This window comes from Anomaloglossus baeobatrachus, unplaced genomic scaffold (genome assembly GCF_048569485.1).
Source record: "Anomaloglossus baeobatrachus isolate aAnoBae1 unplaced genomic scaffold, aAnoBae1.hap1 Scaffold_334, whole genome shotgun sequence".
Lineage (NCBI taxonomy): Eukaryota > Metazoa > Chordata > Amphibia > Anura > Aromobatidae > Anomaloglossus > Anomaloglossus baeobatrachus.
This window is the reverse complement of record NW_027442718.1, coordinates 231036-255746: the sequence shown is the minus strand read 5'-3', so window position 1 is coordinate 255746 and position 24711 is coordinate 231036. Positions and strand designations below refer to the sequence as shown.

At 42.8% G+C, this 24711-nt stretch overlaps 1 pseudogene; it reads left to right on the top strand.

Moving 5' to 3' along the window:
- Positions 1 to 11803: 11803 nt before the first annotated feature.
- LOC142271035 (uncharacterized) lies at positions 11804 to 22804 on the top strand (annotated as a pseudogene).
- The last annotated feature ends 1907 nt before the right edge of the window (positions 22805 to 24711 follow it).

Genomic DNA, 24711 nt, shown 5'->3' with positions numbered 1-24711 from the left:
ACGTTTTTTCCTATATCGCCCTCCCGAGTCTACCGCGCGGGCTCGCGCGTTCTTTCACTCCATAGACTCCCTCCTCCGAACCGGAGTCGTGGTACCAGTCCCTCCCGCAGAGCGTTTCAAGGGGTTCTATTCCAACCTTTTCGTGGTCCCCAAATAGGACGGCTCTGTCCGTCCCGTCCTCGACCTAAAGCTTCTGAACAGGTCGGTGAGACCTCGGCCGTTTCGAGTGGAGTCACTCCGGTCCGTCATCGCGTCCATGGAGGTAGGCGAATTCCTGGCATCGCTGGATATTCAAGACGCCTATCTTCACGTCCCGATAGCCACCTCTCACCAACAGTTCCTCCGTTTTGCGATAGCGGAAGATCACTTCCAGTTCACAGCTCTTCCCTTCGGCCTCGCATCCGCACCCAGGGTCTTTACGAAGATCATGGCTGCTGCTATGTCCGTCCTGCATGCCAGGGGTGTCATGGTCATCCCGCACTTGGACGATATGTTGATAAAGGGCTCTTCTTTCGAGGACTGTCGTCTCGGGGTTCAGGTCACGATCGACACCCTTTCACGGTTAGGGTGGCTGATAAATCGGAAGAAGTCCTCTCTGATCCCGGCCCGTCGGATCACCTTTTTAGGCATGGTATTCGATACCATCCAAGGGCGAGTTTTCCTCACACAGGAGAAGATCTCCTCCCTACAACGAGGACTCCGCGCTCTTCGGCGTCAGCGCCAAGCGTCCATCAGGTTCGGCATGCGAGTCCTCGGTCGTATGGTGGCGGCGATGGAAGCGGTACCCTTTGCACAGTTCCATCTCCGGCCACTCCAGCTGGCCTTGCTGAAGAAGTGGGACAGATCTCCCTTTTCTCTGGACCGCAGGTTTCATCTTTCGCCGGAGACCCGCAACTCCCTCCGTTGGTGGCTCAATCAGCGCAACCTCGCATCAGGGAGGTCTTTCCTCCCGCTCCACTGGAAGATAGTGACCACCGACGCCAGTCTCCAGGGCTGGGGAGCAGTGTTTCGACATCACACAGCGCAGGGCCGATGGTCACCGAGAGAGAGTTGTCTCCAGATCAACATTTTGGAGATAAGAGCCATCCGGCTAGCCTTGCAGCAGTTTCGGCACCTAGTACAGGGTTGCCCGGTCAGGATCCAGTCGGACAATGCGACGGCGGTGGCGTACATCAACCACCAAGGCGGCACAAGAAGTGTCGGGGCGATGCGAGAAGTCAAGAAGATCTTGCACTGGGCCGAGTGTCATCACTCCCTGATCTCAGCGGTACACATCCCAGGCGTGGACAATTGGGCGGCGGACTTCCTCAGCAGGGAAGGCCTCGCCTCCGGAGAATGGTCCCTCAACCGGGAAGTCTTCAACCAGATCTGCGACAGATGGGGAGTTCCGGACGTGGACCTAATGGCCTCCCGGTTCAACCGTCAAGTTCCGCACTTTGTAGCGCGGTGCCGCGACCGCTTGGCTTTAGGAGTCGACGCCCTCACCCTGTCATGGAGCCAGTTCAGTCTCCCGTACATCTTCCCTCCGCTCCCTCTAATTCCGAGGGTCCTCAAGAAGATCAAGGCGGAAGGGATACCGGTCATCCTAGTGGCTCCGGACTGGCCCAGGCGAGCATGGTTCGCGGAACTAACTCAGCTCCTCGCAGACGCTCCGTGGCGCCTTCCAGACCGTCCAGATCTCCTGCAGCAGGGGCCTCTCTTCCATCAGAACTCACAGGTCCTAAATTTGACGGCCTGGCCATTGAATCCTGGGTTCTAGCTAAGGCTGGTTTTTCCTCAAGAGTGATTCAGACAATGATTAGGGCCAGGAAGCCATCTTCATCAAAGATTTACCACCGCACGTGGAAAGTTTTCTTCAGGTGGTGTGAAGAGCAGAATATTTCTTCTCCTCTCGCCTTCTCCCTTCCTTCCCTGTTGGCATTCTTGCAGTCAGGCCTAGATGCGGGTCTCTCGCTCGCAACACTAAAGGGCCAGATATCGGCGTTATCAATCCTGTTTGAGAAGCCACTGGCCGCTCGTTCACAGGTTAAGACCTTCATCCAGGGAGTAGCCCACCTGGCACCGCCGTACCGTCGGCCTCTAGAACCGTGGGACCTTAATCTAGTCCTAGGGTCACTTCAGGGCTCCCCATTCGAGCCCTTGCGAGAATCTTCCCTGTCTCACCTGTCTTGGAAGGTGGTGTTTCTTGTTGCCATCACTTCTATTCGCAGGACGTCAGAGCTGGCAGCTCTCTCTTGTCGTTCCCCCTTTTTGATTTTTCACCAGGACAAAGCGGTTCTCCGGCCAGATCCCGCTTTTCTCCCAAAGGTGGTCTCCCCGTTCCATCTTAACGAGGAAATCATCCTTCCATCCTTCTGTCCTGGCCCCTCTCACAGCTTGGAGAGGTCCTTGCACACCCTGGACCTAGTGCGTGCACTTAGAATTTATGTCTCCAGGACCGCGCCGTTCCGTAAGTCAGATGGTCTGTTTGTTCTCCCTTCTGGTCCCAAGAAGGGTGAATCGGCATCCAAGGCCACAATTGCCAGATGGATCCGTTCCGCCATATCAGAGGCCTACCGGATTCGGGACAAGTCTCCGCCGCGGGGGGTAAAGGCGCACTCTACCCGCGCAGTGGGCGCCTCTTGGGCGATTAGGCATCAGGCGTCGGCCGACCAGGTCTGCAAGGCCGCCACCTGGTCTAGCCTGCACACCTTTACTAGGTTCTACCACGTTCACACCCAAGCATCGGCAGATGCTATTTTTGGGAGAAAGGTCTTGCAGGCAGCAGTTGCGCACCTGTAATAGGGTGGCAGCATTCAATTATAGTGCAAGCCCGCCGAGGGAGGCTGTTGTTGTCTGCCTCTGCGGGTTTTTCGGTATTCCCACCCAGGGACTGCTTTTGGACGTCCCATGGTCCTGTGTCCCCCAATGAAACGATAGAGAAAGTAGGATTTTTGTGTACTCACCGTAAAATCTCTTTCTCTGAGTCTTCATTGGGGGACACAGCACCCACCCTGCTTGGTTTTTTGGTTGATTCAATTGCATTTGCCTGCTATTTTTTCAGTGGTCTTATGTTCATAGACCTCTTGTTTGCACGGCTGCATTGTTTTAGTTACAACTTGTGTTTATGTATGGTGATTCTGGTACTCCTCCTACTGCTTGTGCACCAACTGATCTGAGCCCGCCTCCGGCTCGGGGTGTATGCTGCTAGGGAGGAGCTAACTTTTTTATGTTTACTTAGTGTCAGCCTCCTAGTGACAGCAGCATAACCCATGGTCCTGTGTCCCCCAATGAAGACTCAGAGAAAGAGATTTTACGGTGAGTACACAAAAATCCTACTTTATCCGGCCGTGTGATCCCGGCATTAGAGGTCGTTACATCACGGAAAGAGAGGATTTATCTAGAAAGTGGAAAATCTTTCCCTTCTCTGAATATTTCTGCCTCCGGTCACATCCCGTCTGCCAGTATAACTGGCTCTGCACCACAAAACATCCAACTCCTCAATTGTGGTGTTTTCTAAGTCACTTTTTTTTTTTTTGTTTTTTCGTATTAATATTTTTTGTGATAAAAAAATTGTTTAAAAGAACTGAGAGTCCTCAGTGGTTGATACCTTTTAATGGCTAACTGAAAAGATGGTAATAATCGCAAGCTTTCGAGACTACTCAGGTCTCTTCATCAGGCATGGTATAACACAAAATCTGAAGAGTCACATATTTATACACAACAGGACTTAGAATAGTGCAGTAAAAAAAACAAAACAAAAAAAAACCAAACAGTTATATAAAACAGAACTATCTCTATGGCAGGGTGGCAAACTGTTGTGGCCATAAATTTTGCTGCAGTTCAGTGTGAAAGTTTTATTGTCCTTTGATAAGGGTCTGGTCCGGGCTGTGACACGCTTGGATGGTCAGAAGAGCACATCTCTTAATTGATATAAAAAGACATGAATCCATGAGACACATTCATTCCTGCACTGAATGTGTCAAAGGTCATCATAAGTTTGTACTCCCATAGTCTCCTATCTCTCTGGGACTTGAAGTTTCCTTTCAATACCAGCAATTTCATGTCCATGATGCTGTGGTCTGGGTTACAGAAATGTTTGGCCACAGGTAGATCCATCCTTTTTTCTCTAATTGTGTGGCGGTGAGAATTCATCCTTGTTCTGAGCTGTTGTCCGGTCTCCCCTACATACAGACCCCCAGTTGGACACTTGGTACATATAATTAAGTACACCACATTGGTTGTGATGCAGCTGAAGGTACCTGGGATCTTGTAGTCCTGATGTGATCTGGGAATCTTTATCTTGTCCGTTGTCAATATTAATGGACAGGTCTTACATTTTTTCTGGTTGCAGGGAAATGTTCCTGTTGTTGTTGGAGAGGACAGGGAGCTTCTGACAATGATGCTTCTTAGATTTGGGGGCTGTCTAAAACACAGAAGTGGGGGGCCTGGAAAAATAGATTTTAACCGGGCATCTTTTTGCAGTAATGGTTGTAGTTTCCGTGCAGCTCCTCTAAACACCTCCAGATGTGGATTGTAGGTGACTACAAGAGGAGACTCCATGAACACTTTAATCAGTTTCATCCCACCATCAACTTAACACTCAACTACTCCTGCACTGAAATCAACTTCTTGGACACCATCATTAAACTACGGAACAATGAAATAGAGACATCCCTGTACAAGAAGCCAATTGACCGTCCCCCTCTTGTAGTCACCTACAATCCACATCTGGAGGTGTTATGATGACCTTTGACACATTCAGTGCAGGAATGAATGTGTCTCATGGATTCATGTCTTTTTACATCAATTAAGAGATGTGCTCTTCTGACCATCCAAGCGTGTCACAGCCCGGACCAGACCCTTATCAAAGGACAATAAAACTTTCACTCTGAACTGCAGCAAAATTTATGGCCACAACAGTTTGCCCCCCCTGCCATAGAGATAGTTCTGTTTTATATAACTGTTTGGTTTTTTTTTTTTTTGTTTTTTTTACTGCACTATTCTAAGTCATGTTGTGTATAAATATGTGACTCTTCAGATTTTGTGTTATACCATGCCTGATGAAGAGACCTGAGTAGTCTCGAAAGCTTGCGATTATTACCATCTTTTCAGTTAGCCATTAAAAGGTATCAACCACTGAGGACTCTCAGTTCTTTTAAACAATTTTTTTATCTCTACTGGCTAACACGGTACAAAGATATATTTTACTTGTATTTTTTGTGACAAATTCTTCAGAATGGAGCAAGTGGATCATGAATTTTGCTCACAATAGAAACGCTTTGAATTTTTCCTGTGACCTGTGTTTCTGACTATTTACTGCAAAAAGTCTCATGTTTTCCTAAATTGCGGCAAGTTTGTGGACTGGAGAACATTTGTGACAAAATGTCATAGTTTTTTGAAAGCAGACATACCCTTCCTTGAAAAACTATTCACACCCGGTGAACTTTTCCACATTTTTTCACATTACAGCCAAAAACAAGTGGATTTTATTGGGGTTTTATGTGATAACAACACAAAGTAGCAAACATAAAGGAAATTATACATGAATGCTGCCAGTCTCTTGGGGGAGGTGTCTACCAGCTTTGCACATCTAGAGGTGACATTATTGCCCCTTCTACTTTATAAAACAGCTCTATCTCAGATAAATTGGATGAAGGCGTCTCTGAAGCAATTTTCAATTCTTATTCTTTTGCTTTTAAAAATATTCATTCTTCTATAAAGGCCAAATTTGTGGAGTTTATGACTTATAGTTGTCCTGTGGACAGATTCTCCCCCTGAGCTCTGGATCCCTCCTGCTTTTTTACTGACCATAGGCCTCTTGGCTGCTTTTCTATAATTAGTGCTCTCCTTGCTTGAGATGTTGGTTTAGGTGGATGGCCATGTCATTCTGCAGTTGTGCTATATGTGACAACTCAGCATCTGGAGATTTGTGTGAGGGGTGAACAGTTCTTTATTAGGCCAGACCTTTTGTTTCTTTGATTGCCAAATCAAGAGAAGTTAGCCATTGTTTCATGTCAAGCTGACTGGAACTTTATTGCCTGTTAAATATGGATTGTCTTAGCCTCTTTGACTATGTCAATTAGAGGAATGTTATGCAGTCGAATTGAACTGAACCAATGAGAGAACAGCCATCTCCCACCAATCCTGTAAGATACAATACTCTGAAATGAGAACTTAGGGGTATAAAAAGGGCTTTGCTCCTCTTTCCGTGGTGCCCCTGAGGCTTCCGTTGCCACAGAGATCTTGCACCTCAGCCAGAGGTGTGATGTCCCATCCTAGGTAAGAATGAGGTTATATACCGGTCCACAGACAAAACCTGCACACACCAATTGGTAGGTTACACACTGGGCCAGGGTATAAGGCAGGTACTCCATTAATGCTGAGAGTAGCAACCAGTATGCCTGGTTATGGGTCCTTAAGTCCCATTCACTGGCCAGAGGGGGGTGGAGCCTACCATAGAAAGGTGTGGGAGGAGTCAGAGTTGTCAAGAGAACCAGTTAGTTCCTGTTTACCTCAGACAGTCTAACAGAGGGAGAAGGAGAGGGAGGTAGTTACCTCAGGAGAGTGGAGGAGTAAAGTCTGTTGAGACAAGGAAGAGAGAAGGTTCCTGGTGGAGATCCTGGGGTCTAGTTAGGCCCAGGTGACACCAAAAGACAGAAGGGGTCCCAGGGCCACAGAAGGGCATATTTGCTCATGGTCTGCTCCCCAAAGAAGATCAGGAGGAGGGACCAGGCTGCAATCAGGGACGGTCCCTAGACTGGGGAAAGAGAGACATTTCCTAACAGTGACACCGAAGGCCTGGAGTGGTTGCAAGCGCCCAGGACCACAACCTGCCACAGTCCCCCTGGGAAGAGAGCAAGAAACCAGTGAGGGAAGCCCCCTTGTTCAGGTCCTGTGGTGGAGGCCAAGACTAGCTCAGCTACAAAAGTCAAGGCTACGAAGTCAGTCAAGGATACAGACACAAGAGTGGTGCACCGGTATAACACCTCGGAATTACCTGGGATCGGCGGAGGCACTGGACAGTGGATCCCAGCATACCGTGGGCAACCGGACAGCTGCCGTGTTAAAGATCACAGTGAGTAAACATCTAAAACTGCAGCCCTGTGTCTGTTCCTTTCACTGCCCTGTCTACCCTGCACCGCATCATTCACAAAACACCATAGACTCTAACAAGCACCAACGGTTGCCCCGGGGTACCCGCTCCACCTGTGGGGAGCAGAACCATCCCAGCTGCTATTACATCAGCCCCGGAGGCCCCATTCAGCAGCGGCGGCTCCATAGCCGCAATCTACAGGTGGCATCACGAATCTTCCATAAACTTTATTATAATAATCACCATCCCCACATTCGCCATATTAATTGACCCCGCCAGGGTCATAGAGTCGGGCCCCGCCACCGCTGACTACACCCGGACGAGTCCGTCCCGACACCAGGTGTCCCAGAGCCCTGGGGTGGGCGAGTCATTTCCACATTCATTTTGTAGGACTTCAGCCTAAAATCCACATTTTTAGCTGGAAGATCACAGATCTGCTTCACTGCTCAATGTTGAGCCCAGAGTTGTGCCTGGAGAACCCAGGTGAGGACAATTCAGTTGCCTGGATACATATCTTGCTGTGCTCAGTCATCTTTCTAACCTTGCCGCTATCTCCTCTCAGTGGGTGCTTGTTAAAACCAGGGTGCTGCTGACTGGGATAGTTAGCCCAGGAAGCCCCGAAGTCGCAAAGATTCTAATCCCTCGCGAGCCAACGGATGGGTGAGACTCCGTCGTTTGTACCACCTTATGTTCTTTCTGGAAATATACGATATGTGTTTGTCTGTTGGTGAACCAATAACATCTTACCAAGGTGTGGTTCCCTCATCCTGTGTTGTCTGAGAAGTGTTCTGCCCACAAAAAATGAGTGCGAGCGTTCAGTGGGATGAGCCCTTGTCCGAACAGTTTTTCTAAAGACAGCCAGGCCAGCAGACCACTGTACCCACTGACCCTCATCTCATGTCTCCACACTATACTCCTGCCATTTTTGGATGATGGATTGAAAAGTGCTTAGTGAGATGTTCAGAGCTTTGGCTATATTTTTTTTTTATAACTGAGCCCTGCTTTACTTTTCTCCACAACTTTATCCCTGACCTGTCTGGTGGGTTCCTTGGTTTTCAAGATGCTGTTTGATCCCTAATGTTCTGAAACAAAACTTGTGAAACCTTCCAAAACCGCTGTAGTTATACTGAGAATAAATGATACAGGTGACTCAGTTTACTAATTATGTGACTTCTGGAGGCAATTGGTCACTCAGGGGCATCATTCTACAAGGGGCTTAATACAAATGCATGTCACAATGTTGAAATTTATATTTTTAAATATTTAGAAAACCATCTATCATTTCCTTTACACTTCACAAATACTTGTTACTTAATGCTGGTATATCACATAAAATCACAATAAAATACATTTACGTTTGTGAGTGTAACATGAAAATAAGTGGAAGCATTCTGGGGGTGTGAATACCTGTTCAAGGGGCAAAATTCCTTTATGACGCTAAAAATATCAGACTAGTTCCCTGGATCAATGTCCCATCAAAACATCTACTACTGATAACCTGCCATAATATACTTTTCACGTAAGCCCACCTTGAATTTTTTTAGACTATCAACATTTATCACATCATGTGTCAGAGAGTTCCATATTCTCACTGCTCTTACAGTAGAGAATCCCCATCTGTGATTATGACTGAACCTCCTTGTCATCATTGCAGGCCTCAGTTGTAAAAAGCTCATTAGAAATATCTCAGTAATGCCCCTGAAAGACTTGTACATTGTAATAAAATCGCCCCGTAGCCATTGTGTTTCCAAAATGAATAACCCCAAGCTTGCTAACCTGTCCTCCTATTGCAGACCTTCCATTCCTTTAATGGTCACTCTTCTCTGCACCCGCTCTAGTTCAGTTATGTCCTCCTCATTCACTGGAGCCCGAAATAGTGCAGAATATTGTAAGTGTGGCCGCACTAGTGACTTGTATAGAGGCAAAACTGTTCTTGTCCGGAGCATCTTTGCCTCGTTCACTGCATCCTATTATAAAGCGCTGTGGAATTAACAGCACTATATAAATGAATAAAATTATAATAATAATAATATTACCTGCTTTGGCAGCAGCTTCCTGGCACTGATTGGTTTTGTCGTCCTCCGACACACCCATGTCTTTTTCAGTGTCATTATTATGTAGTAATTTTGAGACTATGTTCACACACTGCGTTTTTACCTGCATTTTTGCTGCAGAAATTTTTGAGAAAATGGTTGTACCTTTCTGCAGACATTTTCCAGCAAAACCTATGGCAAAAAACAATTAGCTGTGCACAGACTGGTTTTTTTTTTCTTAAAATAATTCTTTCAGTAGATTTTCTAGAGAAAAAGAATGAGCATGTCACTTCTTTCTGCAGCTAACTGCGTTATTCACTCCATTGACTGTAATGTAATCATGAAATCACGCAGGGAATAATGCAGGTAGCAAATTCTGTGCATTTCATTGCGTTTTCCTGCGTTATTCCTGCGTTATTTCACGTTTTTTGGGACATAATGTTCATCACTGCCCTGCGTTTTGCAAGGAAGTGATGTCATTATGACAGGAAGAGGAAGCGGAGCAGAGAATAAACACACACAGATCACACTCAATCCCTGGAAGCCACACGGAAGCACTTCCGTGTGACCTCCGTCGGGTGCCTGTGCGTCTGTGTCCCGCTCTTTGCCAGCCCCACAGCTGCCTGCAGCTTCTCACACTGCAGTGCGGGCACCCGCGGGGATGACGAGCGCTGCTGTCAGGAAGTTAGATGAGATCATTACCTGCTGTGACAATCTCCTGAACTTCTGACGTCAGCGCTGTCACTGCCTTCTATGCCCACCATGTTCTCACATCACGTCTCACAGGCGGCCCGAGACTGTCACTAGCGGTGACGTCACGGGCTCCCCCGATAGCCCTGGTCACTGCAGTGACCTATTGATGTTAGCTCAGGTCACTGCACTGCTCTCCCAGCCAATGGAGAACATTCTGTTCTTCATTGACTGGGACAGTGACTATGGTATGGATCGTCGTGGGACCCCCTTATTGCATTACGCCGGACCCGGATTTCATTGTTCTTTTCAATAAAATGGTAAAAGAGGGAATGTTTTGGGAAGTGTTTTTTCAAATAAAACGTTTTTTGTTGTCTATTTTATTTTTCTTACTGACTGCGTTGGTGATGTCAGGTATCTGATAGACGCGTGACATCACTAACCTAGGGCTTGATGCAACGTGTTATTACACAGCTGGTATCAACCCCATTTATTACCCCGTTTGCCACCGCACCAGGGCAACGAGATAAGTTCGGGTGAAGCGCCAGGATTGGCACGTCTAATGGATGCGGCACTTCTGAGGTGGCTGTGGCCTGCTATTTTTAGGCTGGGGAATGTCCACTAACGGTGGACCTCCCTAGTCTGAGAATACCAGACCACAGCTGTCCGCGTTACCTTGGCTGGTGATCCAATTTGGGGGGGACCCCACATTTTTTGTGTTAAATTATTTATTTAATGTAAAATAACAGCGTGGGGTGCCCTCTGTTTTGGATTACCAGCCAAGCTAAAGCTGCCAGCTGTGGTCTGAAGGCCGCAGCCGTCTGCTTTACCCTAGCTGGCTACAAAAGATAGGGGAAACCCCACGTTGTTTTTTTTCTTTATATTTTTTTTTAATTCATCTATCCATCTTTCTTTCTTTCTATCTATCTCTCTATCCATCAATTATCTATTATCTATATTATTTATTGCTGCTAAAGCATTAAAAAACGCAGGACCAACCTGCAAAAAACCGCACCTAAAACGCGTTTTTCGGTGCATTCTTGGTGCATTTTTTTTAACACAGGTGCGCTAATCCTTCACTCTCAAGAAATTTCTTAAGAAACATCTTTTTTCTAGTGCGCACAAAGCCTAAAGCGGGCTTTACACGCTACAATATATCTAACCATGTGTCGGCGGGGTTACGTCATTAGTGACGCACATCCGGCATCGTTAGTGGTATTGTAGTGTGTGAAACCTACGTGCGATTGAATGAATAAACGTTGATCGCATACACGTCGTTCAAAACCTAAAAATTGAACGTCGGGTTCTTAAATGTTCCTGAAGCAGTACACATCGCAGTGTGTGACACCCCGGTAACGATGAACTGCAGCTTACCTACGTCCCACAGCTCCCGCCGGCTATGCGGAAGGAAGGAGGTGGGCGGAATGTTTACGTCCTGCTCATCTCCGCCCCTCCGCTTCTATTGGCCGGCTGCAGTGTGACGTCGCTGTGACTCCGAACGTCCCTCCCACTCCAGGAAGTGGATGTTCGCCGCCAACATCGAGGTCGTATGGTAGGGAAGTACGTGTGACGGCAATTAATTGTTTGTGTGACACGGTCAACAAATTGAACGTGACGCACATACGATGGGGGCGTGTCACATCACATACGATATCGTATGCTTAATTGTAAGGTGTAAAGCAGGCTTAAGAATGAGCGGAAAAACTCTGGAAACCTAAAAACAATGGCAAACATAAAAAAAAAACAGGTGAATATTTATAAAATAGTCACGTGCCATACATGTGGAGTAAAAGCCGCTTCTTAATATTATTGGATCAAGGATTTTCATTTTGGTTCCTGCAGCCCCAAAACCATGAATTGTTTTCTCCTTCATGACACATGTTAGCATTATGTCTGCGGCAAGTGATCGGATATAAAGTCTCCAGTAATTATATTACTACACAGGATTCTTTATGATGTTACATCGTCATCTTCTCCCCATTCAGGTCCCTACAATATCAGATCCTCTCAGTGGAGATCTGCTATACAAGAAAATTCACTTGATTGACTCCTCAAGGATGGATATGGACAGGGACAAGATGGCGGAGAGGATATTACACCTCACCCTAGAGATCCTCTTCCGGCTTACTGGAGAGGTGAGAGATTCTGATGACGTCACATTACATCATTCTTATCTATGGGAGTAACGGACAGAACTGGAGAGGTGAGGACTCTGGAAATGTCTGGAGTGAGATTTATTACTGTGTCTCTCCATAACCAGGATTACACAGTAGTGAAGAAGACCTCTAGTGAGCGCTGTCAGGCCCCTGTGTCTGAGGGATGGGGAAGACCCCTGAGCCCAATCACGGGGCCTCCACCTCACCCCCCGATACATGAGGACATCAATGACCAGAAGATCCTAGAACTCACTTACAAGATGATTGAGCTGCTGACTGGAGAGGTGGGAATGCTGGGACATTATACAGTAGCGCTATGAAGGGATCGGGGGTGACGGTATCATTGTATGTGTCAGGTTCCTATAAGGTGTCAGGACGTCACCGTCTATTTCTCCATGGAGGAGTGGGAGTATTTAGAAGGACACAAAGATCTGTACAAGGACGTCATGATGGAGGTTCCCCAGCCCCTCACATCACCAGGTAATAGACAGGACTAAATACACACTGCCTATAATTATCTGTATGTAAGGAATGAATTCAGTCCCTGTATGTGTCTCCTCCAGTTCTATCCAGTAAGAGGACAACACCAGAGAGATGTCCCCATCCTCTTCTCCCACAGGACTGTAAACAAGAAGACCCCGATGTTCCTCAGGATCATCAGGTAGATGGAGAGAAGGAGCCATGAAATCTCCCTATGATGTGTAGACAGCTGGGAAGGTCTTGTGCTCAGTCTTGTTTCATCCACCAGTATTATATGGTTTATTCTTGTGTAATGAGAGTGTGCCGCCCCCGTGCCAGCAGCTGACGCTGCTCGGATCCGGGCCTTCAGGGGTGGTGGCTCGAAGGTCTCCGGACCCGGGGGTCTCGCGGTTACGCCGAATAAATGGGGGGACATAGATGTACGGGCTAGGCCGTAGTAAGTTCGTGACGCCTCCCACGGCGTGTGGTGAGGTGGGACACCACCGCTGCTGTTATGGGGCACCCGGGGGAGATGTTGTGCAGCAAGTTGTTAACCCCTCCGTGGGTAGGGATGGTGGCCCCGGGACCCGGTGGTTCGGTGCAGGGGATGGCGACCGTAGGGGGTGTTGGTGTACTCACTGTTAGTAAAACACACAAGTCTCTGGTAAACCAAGGTGATGGTGGCCGGTGCCGCGGTTGGTTGCGTTCGGGTCCCCCACCCGGCTGGTGGTCTCTATCCTTTCCCTGCAATGCTTTGTGTAAGGTGGCCTTTCCTAGTGTGAAACTCAGAAATCCGCTCCCGGCTGGATGTGGCCTAAGGAGCCATGTCCGCAGACGCTGGCCCGTGGGATCTATGGGCCCAGGCGGTGACTTCCTATTTCTAAACGGTGGGCTCTTGTCTTCTATGAGGGACTTTGGGTGGGACAAGACCTCTAGTCCTGGCCTCAATCGGTTAATTAACCAGTTCCACTTGGTTCTGGTCCTGGCTTCAGGGTCCGAGTACCCCCCTTTGTGCTCCGGTTTCCGGGCCAGTTCCCCGTATTGGTACCAGCGGGCTACAACCCTGTCCCGATCCACTTCGGTTCCACCGAGCCGTCTTCCCGTCTCCTGCTGATGTAGACCACCGTCTGCCTCCTAGCCAGTGGCACCAGGGCTCCTACCCTGGTTCCGTTCAACTTGAACTCTCCTGCTGAAGCAACACTTAGCTCCAACCCACACTCCTCTCCAAACTGAACTTCAGACTAAAACTCTGACTGTTTTCCCACCCCGGGCTGTCTGGACCCCTGGGTGGGTGTGTCCCAACCGCCTGGTCACGCCTACTGGTGTGTCTATGTTTCCCTAAGGGGGGGTGACTAGGGTTTTCTGGTTGGCTGTGTGTTTCCTAGTGAGGGAACGTTGTAGTGCGGGGGCCTAACTGTGACTACCTGGTTTTGCCAGGGCGTCACAAGAGCGGTGGAGATGGCAGGATTAGAGCTGATCATAGATGTGACTTCTCCATCTGTCTGTGACTTTTACAATATTTGTTTCAGGGGGAAGATCTGCCCCATATTAATACTACAGAGACATATGTGAGGGGTGATGAGCGGAGTAAAGAGGAGATTCCTACAGATAACCGCCCAGGTGAGTAGTGACCACTAAATGCAGAGAAGTCACAGATTCTGCTCAGTCACCGGCTGTGGCTGCTTTACCAGGGTTGTAGTCCGGCCATATCAAATGGTCACCATTCTGCTGCTAGACCACCACATGCTCCTCCACACAATACTGTCCCCATTATTTTGGGCATTGGACGCCCTTGTGTTGGAGTGAGATCTGTATCAGCCAGATCTTACAGGTAGGATCCACCCCATCCTCTGAAGTTAGAAGATGTTAACCCTTAGCTGCCCAGATCTCTAATCTGCAAAGCCAAATGACAGTGTACGTAGAATGTGCAGACAAGTTAGAAAATCATGGGAAGAAGAATCTAATCTGTATGGTGGACCCCTAAGAGAAAGCGGAGGTTAATGATGCTGGTGACGTCCTAGAATCTCGGTATCTTATTGATGAATCTTCCTTCTCTCCTTTCTGCTGAATGTGCTGATTGGGTCATTATAAAGGTTTAGTCTTTTTTGCCAAACTTCCCTTTTATCACAAAACAAGGAAATAACGCACAGCTCCTAATAACAATGTAATAATTATCAGGGGGTAAAGATCTCATCCCACTCGGCAGGAGAAAATGATCTATTGAACGCCCATTTCCACGCCCCGTGAAATGGAGACAGGGTGTTTAATATTTATCTATTATAAATAATTAGTACACATGAAAATAAGCAATTTTGTGATATATTTTATTCTCTGGAGGAATTGATCAATTAAAATTCTCAATCCTGAGGTAAAATCTGTATTCAGTGAAGACTTTCCCATTACTGAGAGGAGATGGCCGTTGTTACTGATGAGCTCATATGATGATAAGAAGAGGGAGGAGCTATAGGCAGAGGGAGGGTCTAGAGGGACAGCTCCTCCCTCTTCTATTTACATAGAATCCCATCAGAATGATAGAAGAACCCCCGGTGATCGCAGCCAGTAACTGCAAAACTTTGACTCCAAATGGTCTTTGTTCTGTGTTGAGGAAAAAAATATTAGCAATACACACTTTAAGGAAAATGTATGTACCGTCCAGATCAACTCGCGACTCCAAAATTTGGTCGGGAAGGGATTTTTGGAAAGCTATAGGCTATAAAAACACCCTTCGTTTTATTACTTGGGTTAGTAGAAATGGACTAGGTATTGTAGTATCTACAGTTAGGTCCAGAAATATTTGGACAGTGACACAATTTTCGCGAGTTGGGCTCTGCATGCCACCACATTGGATTTGAAATGAAACCTCTACAACAGAATTCAAGTGCAGATTGTAACGTTTAATTTGAAGGTTTGAACAAAAATATCTGATAGAAATTGTAGGAATTGTACACATTTCTTTACAAACACTCCACATTTTAGGAGGTCAAAAGTAATTGGACAAATAAACCAAACCCAAACAAAATATTTTTATTTTCAATATTTTGTTGCGAATCCTTTGGAGGCAATCACTGCCTTAAGTTTGGAACCCATGGACATCACCAAACGCTGGGTTTCCTCCTTCTTAATGCTTTGCCAGGCCTTTACAGCCGCAGCCTTCAGGTCTTGCTTGTTTGTGGGTCTTTCCGTCTTAAGTCTGGATTTGAGCAAGTGAAATGCATGCTCAATTGGGTTAAGATCTGGTGATTGACTTGGCCATTGCAGAATGTTCCACTTTTTTGCACTCATGAACTCCTGGGTAGCTTTGGCTGTATGCTTGGGGTCATTGTCCATCTGTACTATGAAGCGCCGTCCGATCAACTTTGCGGCATTTGGCTGAATCTGGGCTGAAAGTATATCCCGGTACACTTCAGAATTCATCCGGCTACTCTTGTCTGCTGTTATGTCATCAATAAACACAAGTGACCCAGTGCCATTGAAAGCCATGCATGCCCATGCCATCACGTTGCCTCCACCATGTTTTACAGAGGATGTGGTGTGCCTTGGATCATGTGCCGTTCCCTTTCTTCTCCAAACTTTTTTCTTCCCATCATTCTGGTACAGGTTGATCTTTGTCTCATCTGTCCATAGAATACTTTTCCAGAACTGAGCTGGCTTCATGAGGTGTTTTTCAGCAAATTTAACTCTGGCCTGTCTATTTTTGGAATTGATGAATGGTTTGCATCTAGATGTGAACCCTTTGTATTTACTTTCATGGAGTCTTCTCTTTACTGTTGACTTAGAGACAGATACACCTACTTCACTGAGAGTGTTCTGGACTTCAGTTGATGTTGTGAACGGGTTCTTCTTCACCAAAGAAAGTATGCGGCGATCATCCACCACTGTTGTCATCCGTGGACGCCCAGGCCTTTTTGAGTTCCCAAGCTCACCAGTCAATTCCTTTTTTCTCAGAATGTACCCGACTGTTGATTTTGCTACTCCAAGCATGTCTGCTATCTCTCTGATGGATTTTTTCTTTTTTTTCAGCCTCAGGATGTTCTGCTTCACCTCAATTGAGAGTTCCTTAGACCGCATGTTGTCTGGTCACAGCAACAGCTTCCAAATGCAAAACCACACACCTGTAATCAACCCCAGACCTTTTAACTACTTCATTGATTACAGGTTAACAAGGGAGACGCCTTCAGAGTTAATTGCAGCCCTTAGAGTCCCTTGTCCAATTACTTTTGGTCCCTTGAAATAGAGGAGGCTATGCATTACAGAGCTATGATTCCTAAACCCTTTCTCCGATTTTGATGTGAAAACTCTCATATTGCAGCTGGGAATGTGCACTTTCAGCCCATATTATATATATAATTGTATTTCTGAACATGTTTTTGTAAACAGCTAAAATAACAAAACTTGTGTCACTGTCCAAATATTTCTGGACCTAACTGTATTTGAATATTTAAGAATGAAGAGGATTTAAAGTATGTTTTCTGAAGTATAGCTATTGAGACCCTTTTTTTTAATGTAGATAATAACATATCTAACTCCTTTTCATAGGACTATTTACAATAGAAGATGTAAATGTTAACTTAGCCATAAAGGAAGAGAGAACGACTAAAATAGGATATAGACATGACAACTTCCATAGGCCACACTACACTATTAACTCCTAGCAGGAGAAGACTGGACCTTATGAACAGGTACCAATACCTAAGTGGGGTTGAGGAAGCCAAGACAAATAACATTCAAAAGAGACCCTTATTACTCAAATATCCAAAATATGTATAGTATATTAAACAATATAGAAAGAAAGCTGAAAAGATAAAAGTACCACCAAATATTTCCAGGCCACCATTTATAGGCATCAATAATGACTGAATTGTAAATCTAGTGATTGTAATAAGTACAGATCAGTCATCCTGGAGAAGACCTGATGTTTCTAAGATTCCCATTACTCAGGGATAAGTGTTGTGATTTTGGTGACTGCTATGTCTCCCAATTAGCATGTGGGCTCAAAGGAGGTAAAGTACAACGTGCCGGCCACGGCAGATGACTCTGAGGCAAGTCAAAGGCGGATAAGATGGTCGAGAGGTCCCCCAATTTCTTGAATCCTGCAGAGCGTCCATCTTTTTTTTCTTTTTTTAAATGTTGAAATGGGAACCCCCAGTCGTAGGAGATCTCTTGGTCTCGAAGTAATTTAGTAAGTGGTCCTAAGGCTCTACAAAGTTAAAGTGTGCTCCTGGCCAGATCTGGAAGGATAACATTGTCACAGCCTTACAGTTATATGGGTTTTTTTTACATCTTGCAGCTTGTGAAATAGTTTACTTCTACTTGTAAAAATGAATGCAGTATACAATGTCATGTGGTCTTGAGGCCAAGGTGGATTTGGGACCAAGAGCTCTGTGAATTATATCCATTGCAATAAGCAAGTGCTCTTTCCGCCCAAGTAAATCAGAGGATAAAGTATTAATGGTTTTCTTCAGCATATGGGAAGAGATTTTCTTCAGACACACCATGAATACGGAGATAGTTTAATCTGTGATGTTTCTCTATGTCATCTATCAATGTTAAAATATCTGAGATCTGAGTGGTATGTTCAGATATAATAACATATTGGTCCTCTATTCTTTGATATAAAAACGCTGTGTCAGACTCTAGGTTATCCACTCTGTTACCCACTTGCGTGATGTCCTGTTCAAAAGAATATGGGCCTCGGTCTGAGTCTCTTGTAGTCTAGTAAACATGGCCTCCAGGTCCTGCTTTGTGGGGATAGAGCACAGATGTTCTCTCCAATCCCACTTGTCTCCTTCAAAGAGGACTGTGATTAACTACACAAGAATATGACACCTACACCATGATAAATCGCTAAGCTGTGCATAGTTGATGGCTCTAAAACACATTTACTCACAGATACAGAATCGGCAGGAATTCTATTAGATTTCTGATCCTAATGCAATACAGATTACTGCACAATCTCTCCTGAAATGGGGAGCACTAATACTTCCTCCACTTTTTTTTTTTGGCAAGAACTCATAGTAGCTCCAATGTTCCATCTTAAATGAGTAAAACTCTGGTTTACTGGACTGTATTAAAAAGTTCTCTCTAAATGTTTAATATTTCTTCAATAAACTCATATGACAAAAATAATTGGTCCTTACGATAGTTTGGATTGCGGAGAGCCCCCGAGCCACATACTCTAATTACTCCAGATGTTTCACCTCTAGTTGCGAAATCATTGATGTTGAAGACTGTCGGGGTGGAGGGCGATTATTTTAGTGGATTGAACATCATGGTCTATTATTTCCGGCTCTGCTTTGAGGTCTACTGTTAGATTGTGAATGTTTTTTGTTTCAGTAAATAATTATTATAATTACAGATTGCTACATAACTTGTAACTTATTTAGCTATTTTAGAAGTTATATCCTTATATTTTTAAATATTAAAAATATTTTTATTCTTGGCAGATGGTTGTATCAGGAGATCAGAGGGACTACTGACATTTTCAATTTTTAAATCAGATGACTTTGATATCACACAAGCTGTTACTGAAGAAAATACAATTACTCCAGATATAACATCATCCCTTCACAGCAAAGATCTATCATCTGCTTCTTTTAAACAAGTCCAACCTTCTGATTTATCCCAGACTGTTAAGAAAAATAAAAGTCACAAAACAGGCATTCAAAATGGAAGTGCTCTTAGAGCAAAGAAGCCATTTTCAACTTTAGAATATGAAAATATACATAAAAAAATTCACACAGGGGAGAATATATTTTCTTCAGAATCTGTTAGTTACCAGACAACTCACACTGAGGAGAAGCCATTTTCATGTTCAGAATGTGGGAAACAATTTAGCCACAAATCAAACCTTGGTAATCACCAGAAAATTCACACCGGAAAGAAGCCATTTTCATGTTCAGATTGTGGGAAATGTTTTACACATACATCAATTCTTGTTACACATCAAAGAATTCACACAGGTGAGAAGCCTTTTATTTGTGCAGAATGTGGGAAATATTTTGCACGTAAATCACTTATTGTTAAACATCAAAGACATCACACAGGGGAGAAGCCTTTTTCATGTTCAGAATGTGGGAAACATTTTAACCAGAAATCAAATTTTGTTGCACATCACAGAACTCACACAGGGAAGAAGCCATTTTCATGTTTAGAATGTGGGAAATGTTTTGTACGGAAATCAAATTATGTTACACATCAAAAAAGTCACACTGGCGAAAAACCCTTTTTTTGTTCAGAATGTGGGAAATGTTTTCCATGGAAATCACACTTGGTTATACACCAGAGAACTCACACAGAGGTGAAGCCTTTTTCATGTTCAGAATGTGGGAAACATTTTACACTTAAATCACAGGTCATTACACACCAAAGAACTCACACAGGGGAGAAGCCGTTTTCATGTTCAGAATGTGGAAAACATTTTAACAATAAATCAAATCTTCATAACCACCAGAAAATTCACACAGGGGAGAAGCCATTTTCATGTTTAGAATGTGGGAAATGTTTTGTATGGAAATCAAATTATGTTACACATCAAAAAAGTCACACTGGCGAAAAACCCTTTTTTTGTTCAGAATGTGGGAAATGTTTTCCATGGAAATCACACTTGGTTATACACCAGAGAACTCACACAGAGGTGAAGCCTTTTTCATGTTCAGAATGTGGGAAACATTTTACACTTAAATCACAGGTCATTACACACCAAAGAACTCACACAGGGGAGAAGCCGTTTTCATGTTCAGAATGTGGAAAACATTTTAACAATAAATCAAATCTTCATAACCACCAGAAAATTCACACAGGGGAGAAGCCATTTTCATGTTTAGAATGTGGGAAATGTTTTGTATGGAAATCAAATTATGTTACACATCAAAAAAGTCACACTGGCGAAAAACCCTTTTTTTGTTCAGAATGTGGGAAATGTTTTCCATGGAAATCACACTTGGTTATACACCAGAGAACTCACACAGAGGTGAAGCCTTTTTCATGTTCAGAATGTGGGAAACATTTTACACTTAAATCACATGTCATTACACACCAAAGAACTCACACAGGGGAGAAGCCGTTTTCATGTTTAGAATGTGGAAAACATTTTAACGATAAATCAAATCTTCATAACCACCAGAAAATTCACACAGGGGAGAAGCAATTTTCATGTTCAGAATGTGGGAAATGTTTTGCACATAAATCAGCTTTTGTTAAACATCAGAGAACTCACACGGGGGAGAAGCCATATTCATGTTCAGAATGTGGGAAATGTTTTTCACTAAAATCAAATTTGGTTACACACCAGAGAACTCACACAGGGGAGAAGCCTTTTTCATGTTCAGAATGTGGGAAACGTTTTATAAATAAATCACAAGTCATTACACACTAGAGAATTCACACAGGGGAAAAGCCATTTTCATGTTCAGAATGTGGGAAACATTTTATCGATAAATCAAAACTTCATAAGCACCAGAAAATTCACACAGGGGAGAAGCAATTTTCATGTTCACAATGTGGGAAATGTTTTGCACATAAATCAGATTTTGTTATACATCAGAGAACTCACACGGGGGAGAAGCCATATTCATGTTCAGAATGTGGGAAATGTTTTACACGAAAATCACATTTGGTTACACACCAGAGAACTCACACAGGGGAGAAGCCTTTTTCATGTTCAGAATGTGGGAAACATTTTAATGATAAATCATATTTTCATAAGCACCAGAAAATTCACATGGGGGAGAAGCCATATTCATGTTCAGAATGTGGGAAATGTTTTTCACTAAAATCAAATTTGGTTACACACCAGAGAACTCACACAGGGGAGAAGCCTTTTTCATGTTCAGAATGTGGGAAACGTTTTATAAATAAATCACAAGTCATTACACACCAGAGAATTCACACAGGGGAAAAGCCATTTTCATGTTCAGAATGTGGGAAACATTTTATCGATAAATCAAAACTTCATAAGCACCAGAAAATTCACACAGGGGAGAAGCAATTTTCATGTTCAGAAAGTGGGAAATCTTTTACACCTAAATCCAATTTGGTTACACACCAGAGAACTCACACAGGGGAGAAGCCTTTTTTATGTTAGGAATGTGGGAAATAATTGGCAGATTAATCATGTATTTTTATCCATCAGAGCACTTCCACAAGGGAGAAGACTTTTTCATGTTCAGAATGTGGGAAATGTTTTACACATAAATCACATCATGTTACACATCGGACAACTCACACGGAAAAAAACTTTTTCATATTCAGAATGAGGGAAATGTTTTAGGGCTCATGCACTTGTTGCGTCCTGTCCATTGCTGAAATAAATGCATCCTCTGGCAGTTAATGATTTTGACAATTTTGGTTTTGTTAAAAAAAAACGCATTTAATACGCATGCGTTTTCCGTGCATTTTCGTGCGTTTTGTGTGCGTTTTAAGTGCCTTTCAAATTCTTTTTGAATGCTTAAACTTTGTTGCATTTTCTAAACATTGTCTATTTGAAATAAAGTTTAAACAATGAAACAACACGGGGAAAAAAAAACACATAAATAGAGACCTACTGATGTAATTTCCTTCTTCACTAAATTCTCTTGAATGTGGTGATTTTCATAAGGTTGATGCAAAATGCCTCAACAAACAGGAACAGTACGTCTAAGGAGGGCCCAGAGAAATAGATTACTTATAATTCTTATGTTATTACGTCGTCATCTACTTCAGGTAAACTTAAATTTTATTAATTTATTTTTATGTTAACATTTAATTATTATGAACTAATATTTTAAAACATGTCATATCAGATACAGGAAACCAAAATGTGGGTACATCCACTATTAATGGATTGTGAGGAGAAGGGTCATTTTACATTATACCGAGATTTAAGAAGGTAAAACATTTTTTTTAAATAATTAATCATTTCTAAAAAATATAACAAATAAAAAACCACAATAAAATAAAAGAAAATATGTACTAATAGTTTAATAAAATCATAACCAAAAATTTGGCTTGCAATGTAAATTTAACGATTTGAACATTATAACAAATAATACAAAAGACAATGGAGATATAAAAACGTATTCATAAAAAAAGTTAATAAATGTTTTTGATGAAGATGTAACGGTGAAATTTTAAGAAAAAATTAATATTTTAATTGTTATTCATTTTTACAAATGTAACAGGTATGAGGACAAATTCATATCTTTCTGTCGGCTACCAATAATGGGTTTTGATAGGCTACTACACATTATTAAAGAAGAAATCACATACAATGACACTCTGATGCGCAAGGCCATCTCAGCTGAGGAAAGGCTGTTGATCACCTTGCGGTAATTTGCTAATTCATACTTTTCATGTTCATTGTAGAGTAATGAAATTATGTATGGCTATGAAAGATAATGTTGATTAAAAAATTACAATACAAATATTTTCTTTTTATTTTTTTTTATTTTAGATTTGTAATACATATTAAAAATATTATTTTTTCCAAAATTACCTTTAACAATTAAGGTAACACAAAAAAAGAATTAAGTTTATTATTTCTTGATTTATTATATAAATTAACAAATAATAAATATATTATTTGACACAATTTTAAACATATTAGATAAGTTGTAGCGATTAGAGATGAGCAAGGTTCGAGGTTCGCCAATTTAATGTTCGAGTGATTTTGGGGGGTGCTCGAGATCGAACTCGAGCTTTTTGCTAAAAGCTCGATAGCTCGAGTTACGTTCGAGAACGGTTCGATCAGCAAAAAGCCTATCTATTTACTAGCTGGCTTTTCACTGTAATAGTGTGAGTCACTGTGACTCACACTATTGTCAAATTTCAGCGTATAGTGTGCGTGGGGGACGCGGTTTAGATCTGTGCTGCTGAGAGAATGCCGATCACCATTTTTTTTCCCTAAGCGCGCGTGCAGTGGGGCGGGCCAGGATGTCGGCCAATCACAGACACACAGCTAAGTGTACTTTTTGGCAGACAAGCAAGGGCATGTGTCATAGGCTGTGAATGTCACATGTCCTTGCCTTATAAATACGGCCATTTTCCCTCACGCCGCCATTATCTGCTTTCTGCGTGTGGGAGACAGTCACCGCTCACGCCGCTCCTGCCGCCGCTCCACAAATTTCAATAAAAATAAGGCATTATGTATATGACACTTATGTCCTTAATAAACACATAACTTTAATATTACCAATTTCTTGTATGATTCCCATACCTGGCATATCATCAAATTATAAAAAATAATTAAGTCATGTAATTTTTCAGATAATACTCTTCTTTAGTATATAAATGCATTGTGATACCATACTTCAATTTTTTTTATTCCCAATAATGATTCTTTGTACTTGATTAATATTGATTATTAAAATATTGTGTAGACATGTATAATAATCAAACATAAATATGTAATTAGGACCACAACCTTTTTTTTTCTTTTAATATGAAATATGATGTTATGGAAAAAAAAATCATATATCAAGATTAAATTGAATTAAAATTGATGTTGTAAATCTTCAGAATAGACTTTATATTACCTTCTTATTTCAGAAGAAAATGTTTACCAATCTGTGTATCAGTAAAATAAAATATTATAAAACTATATAAAGGTAAAGACATTGGAAATACTTTTCTAGAATGAGAGTCTTCAGAGTAAACCTTTGATATGGGTTTTACCCATCTATAATTTAATTAAATCCTGACACACATCTATACTAAAGTAATATGAATAAGATACATTCTGAATAAATTCCTTCATTGCTAATACTTACTACTACTGTACTTTAAACTTATTTTATTCTAAATAATATATATATAAGGCGCATATATATATATATATATATATATATATATATATATATATATATATATATATATATATATATATATATAGAGCCTTGAAGTTAAAAAGGTCTTCCTTTTTTTATTTCTCTTGAAGCTTCAAAGACTTTTCTGGATTGAATTTCAGTCAAAAGCTGTTCAGTCAGTCATTCAGACACACATATGTACACAGGGCTATCCACATAACTTAAAATTATGAGGACGTTGGACAAACAAATATTGTTCCTTTTTTTTCTCAATTTTTTCTATGCACATTTCAAAAATATGATAATTTGAAGTACTTTAAATATACGAATGACATTTATCACATATACTCATGTGTAACACAGATACTGTACTTTTGGCACAGTCACTTTTGACAGTACGACAGTCACATATTATTAGCTCAGTATTCAAATGTCACATGCCTTAGTTATATTAAGATGCAAAGAACATTCCGTCAGCAACAATACGCGTGTAAGTATTCCACTCAAAAAACTCAGGT